This window comes from Diabrotica undecimpunctata, chromosome 3 (assembly GCF_040954645.1).
Source record: "Diabrotica undecimpunctata isolate CICGRU chromosome 3, icDiaUnde3, whole genome shotgun sequence".
Lineage (NCBI taxonomy): Eukaryota > Metazoa > Arthropoda > Insecta > Coleoptera > Chrysomelidae > Diabrotica > Diabrotica undecimpunctata.
Genome location: NC_092805.1, coordinates 52,886,812 through 52,902,858, shown reverse-complemented (window position 1 = coordinate 52,902,858; position 16,047 = coordinate 52,886,812).

The following is a 16,047-nucleotide window of genomic DNA, read 5'->3' as shown; positions in this document are numbered from 1 at the left end:
ATTTCCATGAAAAAAACGAATAACAAGCAACAAAAAAAAACAATAACGAATTTGAAGAAAAATCCGGACTCAAACAATAATTGACTACTTTCGCGATCGCGAATTCGCTCAACCCGGTATAAACAAAGCATAAACGGAAATATTCCTGTTTATTTGATGCGCAAAATCTCTAATAGGCGAAATCAACATCAAAAGAAATACCCATCTGTGTTATATAAAAAAAAACTAAAAATGTTTATATTATCAATCTCAGCGACGCAAAAAGATTGAGAATATTTTTCAGTGTTTTAATACGTAAGAAGGGAAATCGAAATGCTACAAATGAAAGCAGTTAATTCAGCTGTGGAAACAGATGCAGATTTGGGAAGTTTAATTAGTATTTTTGTTTTATTGGAAATACATGCTGCTCCCGCTCCCCCTTATGTTTTTGAGCAACATCATGGTTACCATATGTTTGGAGTTCTTAATGGATACATCAAAATAAAGCTTTAGGATGGTAATCAGCTTTTTTGAATACGGAGAGTTTGGTAGTAACAGATGAAATAGAAACAATCCAAGTTGGAAGAGTGTTGACATTTGGTAAATTCTATATCTGGATCAATATCTGAAAATTTGAATTAAAACCTTAATAAGTTTCTAATCTGTATCAAGAGTTATTATGGGATCGTCAAAATGTAATATTTCGTATAGTACTGTTACCAAACTCTCTTCTAATCGTATAGACATAGCGCACATGGAAAAATGTTGAGTATTTTAGGAAAAAATGTTGACTATTTTATTCAAAAATAATCGATTCAAAATCTTGTCTTGAGTATTCCATTTATCCATAACAATATACGGCTTCAAATAAAAAATATATAATGTGTTAACAAAATTATAGATAATTCTTTAACACAGTATTAATGTGTTTACTATTTAACTGTGGCTTAACTCAAGGCTGCCTTGCTCTAAACAGATGATAGGCTTGATTTTTCAGATTATACCAGCATCTCTTTGAATTTTGTCCCAAAGTTATTCTAACTGTTATTCCCATTTGTCCGCATTCCCCTCGCCATATTTCCATAGCCATATAAATATAATTCTCTTCATTTTTGCTTAGAAACATTATGTTGTGAACTTTATTCCCCCTATACTATTTTCTTCCCTAATTAGGAAAATATCGACCGCACGGAAAAATTTGTAAGAAAGAAATTGTAGGTAATCGCATTTATAACAATTTCGGTTTTTATCCGTTTCGTCCAAAAGTTGAAAATGGCGGAGATATGAAGCAAAAACGGTTTTCCTTTAAAATTTAGATGGAAGTTAACGCAACGTCAGAATTCAGTCGCGATTTTAAATTAACACTACTATTAATCCTCCTTAAGGTAAGAATCATAAAATTTGCTAATTTGCGGACGACATTGGTGCGGGATTTGTAGGTAGCGATTATTATATTACCAACAAATAAGGTTAAGTCAAGAGACAAAGTATCCATAACAATGTTATCTAGTGGCCACCTGTATTGCTAGGAATTTCAAATGTGTGTGCCTGGGATGCGGATTAGCAGGTAACTGCGCAAAGGATTACCAGGAATCTGCATGATAGAAGTATGCGTGGAGAACAGTCGTAGGGCTTACAGAGTCAATTGATAGGAATACAGAACAAGCAAGAAAGGTAAGTACGAAACAAATAGCAAAAATATTGACTGAGAACCGAAAAAATTAAGAAGTGTCCCAGCGTAAAATTGAAGAAAATTGTAGTTTCTAATGTAGCAGAGTGGAATAGATGTGATAAAGAGTATATACAAGGTGTTTATCCACCAGCTTAATATAGAAAAATAAGGAATGCTTATTGGATAAATGAGCATTTATACATGGATGAGTTAAGGGACACAAAAAGATCAAACACATTTAGTGCATCAATCAGTACCAAAATGAGGGAAGCATAGGTTCACGTGAAGAGGACACGCTTAATACCTTAATAGCAATCACTCAATAGGAATGTAATGGTTAAATGTGAAGTTCCTGGAGATATATATATATATATATATATATATATATATATATATATATATATATATATATATATATATATACCAACAACACAGTTTATTAGGGCTGCAGTCAGTAGGTTTGGCCGGGATGTTATAGAAACACTCTTTTGACTTTTAGTCGAGCTTTCGGAATTCCTTTATTCCTTCTTCAAGACACTGTAATTAGAAGAAAGTGTAAATATTTACAACATATCTCAAATTGTCATTACAACTTACTAGTCATTGAGATTATTTTTGTAAAGCTACGTCACTCAACATTAAAAACACACATATAAAATATAACATTTAAAATAATGGACAATATACATTTTAAAATTTAGTTGGAAAGTTAAAATTTTGTTAGTGACATCTTTTCATGGTGTGTTTTGCCTGATCCATAGAGAACAGAAAAAAAAACAAAAATAGTGTGATTAAAAAGTAATTATGAGTTCTTGCTATTATATTAATGGAAGTAGTATATTAAACCTGTCTTGATAGTATGCAACATGTTTTGTATGCAGGTGTATTACGGTGTGTATATGTAAAAGTAAATCTTTATTTTATTTTTGATGTTTTGTCAGTAAGTAACAATAAATGTTGCTCAATTTATCTATGTCTGACTTTTTATTTATACAAGACGTATTAGATTTTATGAAACACATTTCCAAGAAAACACGTTTTGAATGGTTTTTTTCCTTTGCCAGAATACAGGAATCTTCGAAATTAGATTCATGTTTTAAAGTTAATGCATGTTCTGTGAGCGCACATGCGTTTATCTTTTTGGTTTTTATATCGCTGCGATGTGATATTACTCTATTGTGAAAATTACGAGATGATTCTCCGATATACACGTTCTTACAATTGGCATACGGTATAGAATAAACAACATTCGATGACTCCTGTATTGTGAAAGGATGATTTGTCTTTGTGTACAACTTCGATACCGTTTTCACATTCTTAGTTGCAATTTTTAAGCCATTAACATTTTTGAAAATGTTCAATAGCTTAGGTGTGAGAACTGGAATATAGGGTAGGCAACCATACGTTATTTTAGATTGTGGTAGCTCTGATGTGTTCTGTGTCATTGTCTGTGTCAGTTGTCGGACCTCATTCACCTTATTATTATGAAAATTTTGGTTGTGAGAAAATTGCAAAGGAAAAGGAGAACCAAAAATGAGTTTATTCAAAAGCCCTGTAGGATAGGAGTTCTCTTGTAGTATAGATCTCAACTTTTTTAGTCCCTTGACCCTGAACTGGATGTGTGATAAGTTGATAACCCTAGTTTTAAGGGCCAAAACCAAATTTGTTTTCATCTTAGATAGATGTTGAGAATAAAAGTTTATGAAACGGTTACTAAAACAAGGTTTACGATACCACTCCGTCCTTAGCATGCCATCACTGCCACGATGTATAAGCATGTCTAAAAACGCAATCATATTATCAGCTTCTCTCTCAACCGTAAACTTTAAGTGTTCACACTGGGCGTTAAAAGTGTTTAGAACATCAGTTACTTTGTTTTCAGGGACCGATAAGATCAAATCATCTACATATCGTTTGATAAAAGGTATGTGAAAAGGTATCTTTTCCTTACATGTTCTTATAAGTTCATCCAATACAAAGTTACATAGTATGGGGGATATTTTGCTGCCCATTGGAGTGCCAAAAATTTGTTTAAAAAAATTACCATTAAATAAAAAGATGTTAGAGTCAAAAATGAATGTTAAAATTCTTAAGAAATCATCTAAACTGATCTTAGTATGCAGAGAGATGCTGTTCCAGTTATTTTTGATGCTGTTGAGAATAGCATCTAGTGGTAGGTTTGTAAATAGTGACACAACATCTAAACTAATTAGTAGGTATATAATTATTCGGAACTCTAACATTATTAATGAAGTTACTAAATGTGAAAGAATCTCTAATATAGAATTCATTGGATTAGTTGTAGGAAATTGTGAGGATATCTGTAAGGTGTTTCGCAAGTTTACTATTAGGAGCATCAATGGAAGAGACAATAGGCCTCATTGAAAGAGTGGGTTTGTGAACTTTAGGAAGTGTATAAAACCTGGGTGCAACTGCATTGTAAATTTTCAAAGATTTTGCAACTTCTGTTGTTATGGATTTGGAAGAAGCTAAATCCGAAACCAGCTTGTTCTCCTTTTGTTGAAGGGTGCACACTGGACTGTTCTTAAGTTTGATGTAACTTTTTGTGTCATTTAGTAAATTATTGCTTTTTTCAATGTAATCATTCTTATACATTGCCACTGTTACATTTCCCTTGTCACTTCTAACAATGTAAATTTCTGGATGTGATTTTAAAAATTGTTTGCACTCATTTTATATTGTATTCAAAAAGTGTCCTTCTTTACTTGTTTTGTGTAGAAAGTTAGTGATAACATTAGTGCTTTGAGATCTCAAGATGTCCTTCTCTTGGGGTTCTAGACCAGAAATAAGAAACTCAATATCTGAGAGAAGAGAAGACATTTTAAAATCTCTAGCACTAGGGAATAGGCAAAATTTTGGACCCAAAGACAAAAGTTTTTTGACATTATAAGGAAAAGTGATGTTAGTTAGATTTTTGAACCATTTTTCTTGGAATGTTATTTTTGAAAATTGATCTACTTTTATTTTGTTAAATTTTTTGATATTGTTATTTTAATTTTCACAATAGAGTAATATCACATCGCAGCGACATAAAAACCAAAAAGATAAACGCATGTGCGCTCACAGAACATGCATTAACTTTAAAACATGAATTTAATTTCAAAGATTCCTGTATTCTGGCAAAGGAAAAAAACCATTCAAAACGTGTTTTCTTGGAAATGTGTTTCATAAAATCTAATACGTCTTGTATAAATAAAAAGTCAGACATAGATAAATTGAGCAACATTTATTGTTACTTACTGACAAAACATCAAAAATAAAATAAAGATTTACTTTTACATATACACACCGTAATACACCTGCATACAAAACATATTGCATCCTATCAAGACAGGTTTAATATACTACTTCCATTAATATAATAGCAAGAACTCCTAATTACTTTTTAATCACACTATTTTTGTTTTTTTTTCTGTTCTCTATGGATCAGTCAAAACACACCATGAAAAGATGTCACTAACAAAATTTTAACTTTCCAACTAAATTTTAAAATGTATATTGTCCATTATTTTAAATGTTATATTTTATATGTGTATTTTTAATGTTGAGTGTCGTAGCTTTACAAAAATAATCTCAACGACTAGTAAGTTGTAATGACAATTTGATATATATTGTAAATATTTACACTTTCTTCTAATTACAGTGTCTTGAAGAAGGAATAAAGGAATTCCGAAAGCTCGACTAAAAGTCAAAAGAGTGTTTCTATAACATCCCGGCCAAACCTACTGACTGCAGCCCTAATAAACTGTGTTGTTTGTTTATATCATAATATCCAGTATTTCTTGTATATATATATATATATATATATATATATATATATATGTATTTATATATATATATATATATGTATATATATATATATATATATATATATATATATATGTATATATATATATATATGTATATATATATATATATGTATATATATATATATATATATATATATATATATAGGGAGGAAGGAAAAGCAGACAATGAGAGCGACAATAAAACAAGATAAGTATAAAAAATGATCAATATTACTAGCCGAGATAGAAAATTATGGAGACAAGTAATTCGCTAGGCAGATCAATTAGTAATTTGTATTGATAATTGTTTTTTGGCGCCGACTTGCGATTTTAAATTTAAAAAGTTAACAAAGTATTTTATTTTTTACACGTTACTGGCTTTCAAACAATATTGTTTGGGCAAAGTATTAATTTTGTATCGAAATATAAGTTTAAAAGAACCCATTATACGTCAAAATTTAAACACGCTCCAGCGATAACGAAGTGCCTAATTTATCACAGAAGCAAAAAGTAAATTAATAAATGAGGTACTGAGTGTTAAATTTTAGGAACAGGTGTCACCCAGTAGTAAATCTTCCAGTTACGAGAATATATTGTAACTTTTTCTAATTTTAGTGGGCTACTCTCGTACGAGATACCAAATTGGTGGTCGAGGTGTATCTAACGGATTTACCTGCCTACATATCGCATACTTAATATTATAATATTTATCTATGAGGATAGTGCAGCTGATAACTAGTTAATTAATTTTAAATTTTTAAAACCCATGTTTTAATTATGCATTCAGATAATACTATAATAACTTTAAGTTGATAAGTTTGATCTTACTAATTACTTTAAAAGTAATAACACTATTTTAAAACTTTTTTCCTTAATAAGACATGAGATATAAGGAGAAATAATTTATTTGTTGTATACTATTGATATCTAAAGAAAGTAAATAAAATATTTTTTTCAATCGTTACAAAAGTAGTAATTTTTTTGACGTGAGTGACAATCTAAAGTGATGCTTTTACGCATACATAAAAGTGAAGCATTTTTACGCCTAAGCACAAAACTGTAAAATTTCGAAGTACGAAGCTCAAAGCTTCGTAAACCGCAGTAGACTTGGTAGGGAACAATCCTTGGGTTACAGACTTAAAATATCAGCAGTACAAAAAATATCTGGAGAAATATCTGTGGAATCAGACATAATACTTGTACTTTTGGGAATAAGCACAAACGTTTACAAAACTTAACGACTACCGCAAAAATCGGTGATTTTTCTTATTTTAATTACTATTTTAATGGGAATAAGCCACAACTGAAGTTTAAAATAAGTTTATTGACCTTTCAATTTCTACTTAGAAAATCGTACTTAAAATACAAAATTTTGTATTTGTATTTTGTATTGCTATATTAACAAAAAAAAAGTGAAAGTGTCGTATCATTATCATAAATCTATAAAATTGGCAAGCAAACAATATGCGATATTAATAAAAACAGAGTGAAACTACAAAATTCCATATTATGTCAGTCTAACCATTTTAAAATCATGTCTGCACGGAAATCATTGAAAGGATCAACTTTTCAACAACTGGATGAAGCACTTTGCAAGTGGTTTCTACAAAAAAGATCGAAGGGTGTGCCAATCTCTTGGCCAATGTGTGCTAAGTAAGTGGAAATTTCTCACAAACACTTAAAAATCAAAGAACCTTTCAACGCATCTCGTGGTATGTCACATCGACTAAAAAATTTCACGGGATTCGTGGCCTCATATTTACGGCGGAAAGCTTCGTCACTCTAATGAGATGAGCGCACCAGAGTATATAAATAGTAAATACCGGATAACAGTGGTGTATTGTGATAATGCATCTGGCAGTCATAGACTAAAGCTGACTGTGATTGGAAGTTAAAAAGTCGCGCTTTTAAAGACATAAAATCGCAGAATCTACCAGTTTACTATTATAACCAGCAAGCTACCTGGATAGTTTGTGATATCTTCCAAGATTGGTTCTGAAAAAATTTCAGTCCTGAAAGTCTTATTTGAAGAAAAAAAAGTTGTCACAAAAGGCGCTACTTCTTTTAGATAATGCTGGTGCTTGTTCCAATGAGGCAGCCCTAAGATCCACAAATTTATTTGTTTTTTTTTTATTGATTATAGTATTATAGAGACAATGAAACGCCTCTACCGAAGATAATTTATGATGAACTTGTTGAATGAAGTGGATGAGTGAAGTAAAAGAGAAGATATCATCGATCAATCAGATATATGTATTGATGTTTGCTTACCTACAATCAATCAAAACTTTTATCTAACTTAAATCCATCTATAACAATACTTCTTCTACAATTTTCCTACAAACCTTTAGGTAAGGTTACACTTTAATCCCAACATATTGATGGTTGCTACTGTTATATTTAATTTAATTTTAACATATTTAATTATACACAATGTTGGCTATAGTCACATTTAGACATAGACTTCCGGTTACATTCACTGTTTTATTCGGACTTTTGTCCTAATGCTTCATATTGATTAGTTGCTATCAACAAGTTTTCATAAAAACTTTGTCTAAGTTATATTAATATTAGTTTACTTTTTGTTTTAAAAAATACTGGCTTAAATCTTATATGATCCTTGACATTGACAATAACGTTAATTTAAAAATTTTAAATTGTGAACAATTTATAAAAACTTTCTTTGTTACAATTAAATAATAAAAATGCAGTGAAAAGTGCATTAGTTTTCGCTAATTTGCGCACCTCAAAACCACCGGTATAAAAATAAACAATGTGGTAAAGCAAACTCTTTAATTAGTAATAGTGGTTTTGTAAATATTCTTTAGTTATTAAATGTGTAATATCGATTGATTACGCTTTATTTTTATCTAAGTACAACCCGATAAAGCCAAACACATAAGGAATCACCGCCGTGAAGTCTGCTTACATATATTGAAGGAATCTCTTTAACGGGCCATGGTCCTAAAATATTTGGTACTTTACCCGATGGAATAGGAATTTAATAAGCTTTCCCCCAACAATTGGTGGAGATTAGACAAAGTTCCAACACCCACTGTTGGAGTCATACGTTGCCATGAAGTAAATTCCGTCTATAACTTAAACATCCTAGATTATTATTAGCAAAAATGTAACTTAAAATTAATTTAACTATATTTAAAGCGTTTTTACCCAGGCATTTAGCGACTTCAAATATGTCAATCTAGTAAGTATTAAACCACATTTTTTTATAACACTAGTAAAAATTTAAGTTTTACATTTGCTTCAATTAAAGTGGTAATACTTATTTTAGTTAAAGCACTGATGATGGAATAGTCATTTCCAAAAGGTTCTGTGATGTAGCCTGATAAGATTTTTGTATTAGTATACCTTTTATAAATGATTTTTAAATAGAATTTTTGTGATTTATGTGCTACAGCCAACTACAAGAAATTCATTTTCCTTGTGAATTTTAGAAAAGAATACTTTCAAAAGACCTTTTTACAAAATAATGACGCTAGAGGGAGATAAAATCATCTTGTGTAGTTTTGAGCTCGATATGTCACAACCCGATTTTTCTGAAAATGAGAGTCAAGACGAAGAAAATGATGGGATGGTATCAATGAATAGAGTAACTAAATAACACGATGCCGAAGAAGCTGCCAATGTTCTACTAGACTATTTTGGGCAACGATAAACTTCGAACCTTTTTGACATTTTGAACTTACCCAGAATACGTCGGAATATTAAAAAAATGGAAACTTTTAGCACAGACCAAAGTGACCAAAGTGAATACCTACCTAAAATATATAACCGCTTTATATCTCGCTTATTCTCCATACCTACGTGGTTTTATTTTTCTTACTTAGTGTAAATAATTATTTATGTAAAAATCTTTTTTTTTTTGTTACGTTGTTTTTATGCAACTTAAAAAATTGAACTTATGAGATTTTTTTCTGTTATCTTTTTATGGTAGGCACATATGTATGTATGTATTATGTCTAAGTACATGTTAAAATGAAGATATTTAAATTATCTTACGTTCAATGATAATCTACCACTGATAACAACAAAAGCGTCTAAAAATGACCAAAGAAAACAAGAATTTTAACCAATATAAACTGCAGACTAAGTACATATAGTAAATAAACATATACGGAACAAATCTGGTCCAGTCGTCAGATATTTGACCTCTAAAAATCATACGAACAAACTGAATTTTGTTAAGAATGTCAATTTTTTGACCCCAAAAAAGATTCAAAAAAGTTCAACACGTCTACCCCCGGGTTTCGCACTAAACCCCCTCCTCATACGAGGAGAAAACGGAAAACATAGATTTACCAAGAATCTGTACGCCGTGGAAAAAAATGTTTCAAACAAGAAATATAAGCTTAGATAATTTTAAACAGAAATGTTTATTATCACTTTTTGTGTATAATATACTGTTCTCTCAGAAAGAACGCTTGAAGCGACCGGCGATTTTAAATGTCACGCACGTGAAATCAATAAAATTTGTATCAACTCGACGGTAAAACTCGATATCTTTTGATAAAAGTATTCTTTCGTTGAAAATTAAATTGGGTATTAAAGGTAAAGAGTGGATCTTTCATATGCGATTTTTACATGTTGAAGCAAATAAAGTCAGTTTTTATAAGTTGTTAAATAAATTAACGTTGGGCGATTTTTGACATTTTTTAAAATTCTCATAAAAGTCATAAAATTTATCCCTTCCTAACTCTCGCTATACGATTTTCAATGTTACAGCTCAATCTTTAAAAACTGTAACATGAAATTTGCACTTTTGGAGGTTTGGAAGCAAATATGAGGCATTTGTAATATGCATAAAAAACGCTGAATTTAAACTTTTACATCACATAAAATCTCACGTCACGGAAAATGATTCTACGAAGATTGGGTTGAATTTGTACCTAAAGTTGTGTAATTGTAAAAAACGTATTTGTGCAATCGAAAAAAGGAGTTTTAAAAGTTTTAGATCGTTTGTAATGTTGAAGTGTAAATTCTGCGTTTATAGGCATATTTCAAATGCCTCATATTTGTTGCCAAAACTCAAAATCGAAATTTTATGTTATAGGTTTTGAAGATTAGGCTTTAACAATGGAAATTCCATAGTGACCGGTCAATGGAAGTCCTAAATTTTATTGATATGAGAATCATAAAAAATAGCAAAATCGCGAAATGTTTATTTATTTAAAAGCTTTATACTTAATTTGAATTAACAACTGACTTAATTTTCGGCAAGATACAAAGATTGCGTACGAAACCTGTACCTCCTCACCAAAAACGCATTTTGTCGATAGGACAATCTGATCAAAAGATATCGAATTTTTACTGTCGAGTTGATACACAATATTTTAAATTTATTTCATGCGCGCAACTGACATTCAAAATCACCGATCACTTCAAGCTTTGTTTCTGAGAGAACGGTTCATTTTACATCAAAAGTGCTAATAAGCATTTTTGTTCAAAATTATCTTAGCTATATTTCCTGTTTGAACCATTTTTTCTACAGATTTTTGGTAAATCAATGTTTTTCGCTTTCCCCTTTACCTTGCGACGGGGGGTAAAGTATGATATTTAAGAATATATATAATTAAAACAAGTTACCATACCAGAAAAATTAACCAAATAAGGTAAATAAACAGACAAAGGATTATATGAGCAGCTGGAAAACAGTGATACACCACGAAAAAACAAAACATTCCTTTGAAACTAAGAATTAAGATATTCTATTTTCTATTCTATTTTTTATATTCCAACAAGCATATGTCAAATGGAAGTTCTATGGCCATATCTCTAATAGCTTTATCGTCATAATTGGCTCGACAATCCTTTGTGGATCTTGTTCTGTTGGCAGAGAAGCCGCCACTTCCGTCGATTTCTACCAACTTTCCTTCGTCTTCGGACCCTTAAAATCTTAAGGTATTCTTTTACATCATCAATCCATCCTGATTTTTCAAGAGATTTTTCTTCGTTTGAGAATGTCAATATCTTCATATACTTAGTATCTAACATCCTAGTAATGTGTCTTAACATCTGCACGTTAATAATATGTACAATATATAAAGAACAATATCTGGATCTATTTATAGCTGATATTTTTCAAAGATATCTGCAACGCCATAGATTTTCATTTATGGTCCCAAAAATTTTTCGAAGTATTTTTTATTAAAGATACCAAGTAGTCTCTCATAGTTCTAGAATAGAGTCCATGTTTCAATATATCAGTCCCTCCTGTTCTTGTAAATGTTGAGCTTTACTGCACGTTTTAGGTTTTTATTTCTCAGATGTTTCTGAAGACCATGGAGAGTTTTGTTTGCTATTACTATGCGTCGCTTGTCGTATTTGTTCTGTTTGTATCAAATAGGTGAGATCCCACAGTCTATCATTACTTTATATGGTGCAGTTCTTTTAACATTGTCATAGGCTGCTTTGAAGTCGATGAAGAGATGGTATGTATCTATATTATATTCTAGTGACTATTCTAAAATTTTCCTATGTGCGTGCATTTGATATATGGTGAACTTTCCAGCAGTGATAATGCCCAACAATATATTTTGTAGAGTTTAAGCCTCTCAAAAAGTACATTGTTGAATATATAATATTCAGATATTATTCTATAATTCGTGTAGAGTAGAGTAGAGTAGAGTATTTATCTAACTACATAACAGATATAAATATTGTTTGTAGCAAGTCAAAAAAAAACAAAAAAAAACATACATAGTATTAAAAAAGGAATACAAAACGTAACTTAAATATATCGTGTAATAAAGTTGTTCACTTATTCACTATTTTTATGCAGCGTGCATATTTTTCCCTTTAGCCACCATTTTATCAATTCATTGTACCATATAAGTACTATTTTCTTTATATCAGTATTTCCTGATGCCACACCTAGTCAAAAGCTTGACTTACATCGATGAATGCATTCGAGCAATATTCCTTATTTTCAAAAAAGTTTTGGAATAATTCTACCAGTCGATGGATCTGTTCAATTTTTGAATGTTTAGCTCTAAATCCAAATTGGTATGTCGGTAGAAGTTCTTTTTCTGCAATAATTTTTATTAGCCTCTTAGCTAGTAATTTTTCCATAATTTTCGACATGACGGGCAGTAGACTTATTGGTCGGTAAAAAGTTGTCTCATGTTGAGGTTTACCAGGTTTTGGATTAAAGTTATTTGCGCTACCTTCCATTGTGCTGGAAAATAACACATCAAAATAATCTGGGGAAACTTATATTAATAGCTTTAAATCAATGTTACCTGCAAATACAAAATTAAAGTTATGTTTTTAATCTTTTTTGTGGTTTTGTCGATTATTGTCTGACATTATAGCCATAAGAATGGCTATACAAAATTTAACAAAACTTCAATATGCATTTTTTGTCAATAAGGTAAAAAGTAATATTTCTTTATTGGTACTACATTTTTATTTAGTTTTGCAATTGCCAATAATTAAGAGACATCCATTTAAATCGTGAAACGCGGTGTCGTGTGCTATCGGGATCCTTCAAGCTGTCAAAAGTTAAAGAGACGTTGCTGAGGTCCTCTACACAAACAGAAGTGTCATTAACCGTTTCTGGTTAAGGTGTCAAGAAACTGGTGATATTGATTAACGTCATACAGGCTGTACAAGGATAACCAGCCACATTGAAAACCGTTTTATTAGGTTGCAGGCTTTGTGAGATCGCACTGTAACTGCATCACAGTTACAAATGAGGTTGCCAGATACTCATCAGGTATTTATAAGTAGTCAAACCAGCAGAAATAGACTGCATAAAGTAGGGTTAAATACTCAAAGACCTGTGAGAGTGCCTGTGTTATCCAGAGGAAATTGCGCTTATCGACTTCGGTGGGCACAAGAACACGCAAATTGAGTTAGACGTGAGTGGGCCTTTACTTTGTTCACAGACGAGTCCCGATTTGGATTTATACCAGATACAAGACGAACAAGAATTTGCAGATGATCTGGCAATACATACTAAACGATTGGCAGGAGATACATAGTCAGCAAAGCGGCAGTATAATGCTATGGGGCGGCATCACTCTTGGTGGAAGAAACAATCTCGTTTGTCTGGAACGGTTTCTAAGTTCAACAGACTACCGCGATATTATTCTTGCACCTAATGTTGTACCCTTTGCATAACAAGCTGGTCCCCAATTTGAATGAATGTATGAGAATGCGTGTTCACATACTGCCAGGGTCATGGGAACATTCCTCGACGATAATGACATTGAGGTTTTACCATGCCCTGCACAATCGCCAGATTTAAACCCAATTGAGCATGTTTGGGGCATATTGGGCAGAGGCATTTTATAACAAAATATTGCGTATGATGCAAGACAGCAACTATTTGAGGATCTTTTAATCGAGTGGAGAATACCGCAGCAAGACATTAACCATCTGATCATAAGTTCACCTTAGAGACGTAGGACAGTAACTAACGACCATGGAGGCCTTACACTATACTAACTTAACCTAAAGACTACTTTGTTGGGAGTTAGGGGGCAACAAATTAGTTTTTTATTTATTTATTTATTTTTTTTTTTTTGTTAAGAGCTGTTGCGATAATTCTAAGAAAAAATGTTAATTTTATATTCAGAACACTTGTTTATAATTTTTTATTAAAAATATTTAAAATAAATTATTTAAAATCCTTCTATAATATCGCATTTTGTTTTTGTCCCCTAGATTATTTTGATGTATTATTTAAGTCTTATGACGGCGTTTGTAAGGTAGGTTAACATAAGTATCCCTTTTCGCGTTAGTTCTTTCATAATTTTTTTAGTGATTAAGTCGTGTACTCTAGCTTTTTAGGGTTTATCTCTGTTTTTATAATGCACTGTACCTCATTTGATGTAATATGTTGTGTGTTTATCTGATGGTGTTTTTGAATCAAGAAAGGCTATAATTTCGTCATCTGTATCTTCTCGTGTAGAGAGAGGTTTAAAAACTATTTCAAGGTGTAAAGAAAAATTTCTACTTTCTCTTTATTTGTTTTTGCTCAACTTTGTAATATGTTCTTTCGGGTACTTTAATTTTTTAGTTGCTTTTCATAAGCTGTAATTTGTATTTTCTGTTGACGTTAGGATTTCGACATAGTTTTGGAAGTTCTCGTTTTTAATGCTTGATAGGTAGTCTTTTGAGCGTTTGGCTACCCTGTCTTGTTTTGCCAGATCTTTCTTAGGTGGCGTTTTTCTTTAATCATCTTTCTTATACTATAAAACAGAAACAGATAAATTAAGTATTATTTCTGTAAATTTTTGTAAGTACTTGGTTTTTCAATTCTTGGTGGGTTTTTAAAGATATGTTAAGGTTTACTTCATTTTTCAATATTTCTAAACAGATTTCAGTTGGTAGCTTGATGGTTTTCGTTTTTGTTGGATATTTGTAGAAATTGTAGCTATTACTGGTATACGATGAGGTAATATCATAATTAGATTTGATAGTCAGGTATTTGTTGGAGAATCCTTTGGTTACAAAGAAATCAAGGCAATCTGTGTATTTTTGAGGATCTGTAGGCCAGTAGGTTAGTGTATAGGCGGACAGATGATTTAGGTGTAGTTTTTGAATGACTTGGTACAGTTTTCTTCTCTTTCTGGAGGTATTAGTCGAGATCAATAGCTTGTGTGTTTAGCGTTATAGTCGCCTCTTGCTATGAATCTGTTGCCGTTTGTTTTTAAATAATTTTGTAAATATTTCTTTATTTTCTTGCTAATTTGATCATGGGTCTTGGTAATGGGTCCATTCCAATCCTCTATTACCACGCTGGTTGACTGCATGTCTTTTTTTCTACTTTATTAAGGAGGAAGTGTTTGTGTTGCTTTATGCCGTTTGCGTTCCATAGTGCTATAGTAAGTAGCTTGACCATTACAATTATTTGTAATGGTCTGTTTTAACTCTTCTCTAAGTTTTCTGATTTCCTGTACTAGGTTTATTGTAGTTTGTTGCTGTTCTATTATACGTTGTAGGTATTATGTTAAGCTACTATTTTGGGTTATGTCTGGTGCATTTTTGCTGTTTTGTCATAAGTCTCGTTGTTTTGGTGGTACTAGCATAAGTACCTGATGTTTGGGGAAAGTTTTCTATACTGGTTGCCTTATTCGGTGCTTAATTTGTTTTTGGTCTTTGTTGCTGGATTCTTAGTGTTTGTGGTGCATTATTTTTTTTTGGGTATCTTTTATATAAGATGTTCTGGTAGACTTAACATCCCTTAAAATTTGCTGAGTGGGATCCGCCACATAGAACACATTTTGCTGGGTTTCTTCTCCTTCGTTTTTTTACAAGTGATATAATCATGATTTTACGCATCGATATTGTAGTGTACACTGATTTCTCGAAGGTTTGTACTTTTGGCAACGTTTACATTGAATGACAGATTGTTTTCTGTTGGGTTGTTCAAATCAAACTACTGTTAAATTCAAATAAATTAAATTGAGTCATTAAAATCAAGTAAATAGCATATAGTGAAAAATCTCTAGGTTGACTAAGTAAGCACTAAGTAATAGGAAGACTATCAGAATCATTATCTTCGTCTGTGTCGATTATCTTAAGGACGATGGAAAATCTCCAGATCGCCTACCTAAGCAC